The 3,450-nt window shown below is 42.7% G+C and overlaps 1 long non-coding RNA gene across 1 annotated transcript; it reads right to left on the bottom strand.

The window, feature by feature from the left end:
* Positions 1–1,075: 1,075 nt before the first annotated feature.
* Positions 1,076–2,585, bottom strand: LOC310776853. Its single transcript, XR_014552711.1, has 3 exons — positions 2,504–2,585; positions 1,474–1,621; positions 1,076–1,211 (listed from the first exon to the last, which is right to left on the bottom strand). It is a non-coding gene; the product is annotated as an uncharacterized lncRNA (long non-coding RNA).
* Positions 2,586–3,450: the final 865 nt, after the last annotated feature.

Here is a 3,450-nt window from a genome sequence, read left to right as displayed (position 1 = left end):
GTTGACTTGAAAAATACGGCCTTTACACAATGTTTTTCGCTGAAATGTTCATACTGTAGCTACATAGCTCCCAGTCGTGTCCATGTTAAAGGAGAATTCAGTTTTTTTACACCCCGGACCTTATTTCCAGCTTAAAATATTATGTTTTACTCACCCAGATAACTTTGGTATCATTCGGATCCCCATAGAAAATATTCACATCCGAGTAGAGTCCTGGAACAGTCCAAAATTGGCGAAAACGGGACATACAAAGTACACACTGTAACTAACAATTTCTGCAATGTAGCGGTTCATATCCTCATATCGTCCATAAACGAATGTGAATCGGTCTATTCTCATCCGGGCTGCCTCGGTTTCCTAATCCGGGGTCTGTGACTCCAACAGAGGCATTCCTCGTCTGTGGGCATACAGTGGGTTATAGCGTCCACAGGAACACCACCACCAGTCACCATTTGTTCTCGGCCGTGCAGCGGCTTGTTCGTCCTTGGCCTGTTGTTCCTCTCTCCTCGTCGTCCGCTCTTTTCAAGAAATGCCGCCAGTGCGCGGTGACTCCCTGGTAGACAAATCAGTCAGCAGGAAACTCACGAGACTTCAGCGGGACTTGAGCAAGAGTTGGATTCACAGACCCCGGATAAGGATATTGAGGCTGCCCGGAGGAGAATAGATGGATTCACATTCATTTATGGAAGATATTATGAGGATATGAACCGCTATGTTGCAGAAAATACGTTATTTACAGTGTGTACTACATATGCCCCGTTTTGGCCAGTTCCAGCACTCTACTCGGACCTGAATATCTTCTATGGGGATCCGAATGAAACCAAAAATATCTGGGTGAGTAAAACATCATATTTTAAGCTGGAAATAAGGTCCGGGGTAAAAAACCAGAATTCTCCTTTAAAGATCTGAACTAGTGCACAAGCTTGAAAGTGCATACATGCTGCATGCACTCTTCGTCTGGATCTCAACTGCTCCGTTGAATTCCAGGTGTGTAGCAAACACTTTTCACAAAAATCCAGGAAAGAGAAATGGAATTACTCGCGCACCCACGTTGCTCAAGAAGAATCTGCAGGTTCTGGTTGTTTGAGGTGATGTGAGAAGAGACGTCCAGCGGTCGTCAACGAACACACCTCGGTTCTTGGCAGTCGGGGATGGAGCCACGGCTATGTTCTTCATGTAGCCACAATGGAAGAACAGGATCTGCAGGGGTCCTAGTGAGAACAAGTGTGGAATAGAGAATAACCAGAATTAAAACTTTATATGGGTGCAAGGGCCTACCAATAACACTGTGATCATGAACCACAGATCGCAAGAACAAAATTAAATTAAAAATAAAGTAGCTTGAGAAAGAACATATATCTGATCTGTGATAAACCATTGACTGAGGTATAAATATAACAAATCACCATAAATAAGTCATAGTGAATATTTTTCATCAAGTTGAATTTTACTTGAATACAAAATCAAACTTACGAGGTGCTCTTTGACTGGTTTGCCCACATCCTCCCTCAGGCACATATGAGGCACTTCACCAGGGACTCTCTTCTGGTATTCTAGTCCAGGCGAGCTCTGCAGCTCTCCCTCTCTGATTCTGAAAGTATTTTCTCTACGGCTGTAGCCTCTGGTGAAAGGGAAAATTAGGATTAGCGACAATAATGTTACTAACACAGAAACACGTTGGCCTCTGACATTGTAAAGCAGTTGCATAGGTTTCCTTTATGCCTGTTGAAAACAGGATTAAATATGATATTTTAATGGCCATCATGTTCATTTTAAATGGTATACGCAAGTGTTGTACAATCTAAGACTGCATGCATAGCTTGTAAATGGGCAAAACAATGGAAATATGAGTGAAAATGGCTAACAGCAACATATTTGTTGTTTTTTCTGTTCCCCCCCCCCCCACCATATTTTCTCCCCAATTGTACTTGGCCAATTTCCCCCTGCTGCCCTGGCAGGACGTAGCACGTGGGAGGATCACGCTATTCCCACCAGATCCCTTTTGCCCTGACCAGAGGAGGCGCTAGTGCAGTGACCAGTACACATACAACTAATCCGTCTTCCCACCCAGACACAGCCAATCGTGCTTGTATGGACGCCCAACCAAGCCGGAGGTAACACGGGGACCGCGAACCTGCGACCCTCGTGTTGGTAGTCAGGGAATCTACCGCTACACTACCCAGACGCCCAACAGCAACATATTTGTTGAGCCTGGTAGTTGGTAATAAACACAAGATCAATAGTATTGCCATGTACATGTACAGACTGACAACAGGCAGTTCAGTTGAGTTGTGGACCAGTGTTGTCATATATGCACAAATTACATCAATGGTCCACAACTTAACTCAAATCAATCAAATAAATAACTGTCAAACTAAATGAATGTCTGGAAAAACTGTTTCCAGTTTTCAGATGTGTGAGATCATGTCCAAAATAAATCAGCCTTGTTTTTGGTGACTTTCTCCTTTAAGCTTGAGTATAAATTCCAGTGTGGTCATATTACCTTTGTTGTGCTAGCCTATGGAATTTGTTCGGTCTGTTCCGTCACCTTCTGGAGAGATGTCAGCAACAGGACTCCTGTGTTCCTGAGGATACCAAACGACAACATAGCAAATCAGCAAAAAAGCACAGTATACCAGGATGCATTGTACAATACAAACTATAACCTGATTACACTAAGTCTACTGTGTACAGTAGACTGTGTAATTAAAAATTATAATGTAACACAGGTAATCAGTGATGTTGGTGTTAAGGGCAGTTTATAGTAGTGATTTATGATGCTTGCCACCAACCATGATCATATTAATTAATTCTCTCATCAATGTCCATTGATAGAATATGATCATGGTCAGTGGCGACATCATAAATCACAGTAAATTGCCCTTTACACTGTAGGTCAAGAGAACAGTGGAAAAAAGAACTAAGAAAAAACACAGGCTATTTAGTTGAAAGCAGCCAATCCTAAATTCACCTCGGTTTCTTATCTTCTGACTTCTCTAACATGCCTGCTTATCAATGGTTCCTAAACATACATTTTAATAATTATGGCCAATGACATGCTATTTTACATGGACGACATCAGTACATTATACTGTAGACTTGAGCTAGCTCAACATGCTAGCTAAACTAAACAGGCCGTCATCAGCGCGAGGTACATTTGCACTGGGGTAATGGCGTTAGCTACTAGGTTACTCAATATTCAAACTAGCAAAACTATCTAACAGAACACTAACCTGGCCTTACCCTGCTAGCTGGCGCTCAGTATAAACGAGGAGCGCCCGGCGGCTAGCAGGAAAGCCTGGCCCTGGTATGTATCAGTCCCACTGGCTAATTATTAGCAACATTCGGCAACATTGGCTAAGCGGCTAAGGGTTAGCCTACAAACTAAACGTTTTGCAATATCCTGCATACAGTTAAAATATAAAGGCATGATCGTGTAACACTCACCCA

The sequence above is a fragment of the Poromitra crassiceps genome (genome assembly GCF_964638095.1).
Source record: "Poromitra crassiceps genome assembly, chromosome: 5".
Classification (NCBI taxonomy): domain Eukaryota; kingdom Metazoa; phylum Chordata; class Actinopteri; order Beryciformes; family Melamphaidae; genus Poromitra; species Poromitra crassiceps.
The sequence above is the reverse complement of the archived record's forward strand: the minus strand, read 5'-3'. Positions and strand labels throughout refer to the sequence as shown.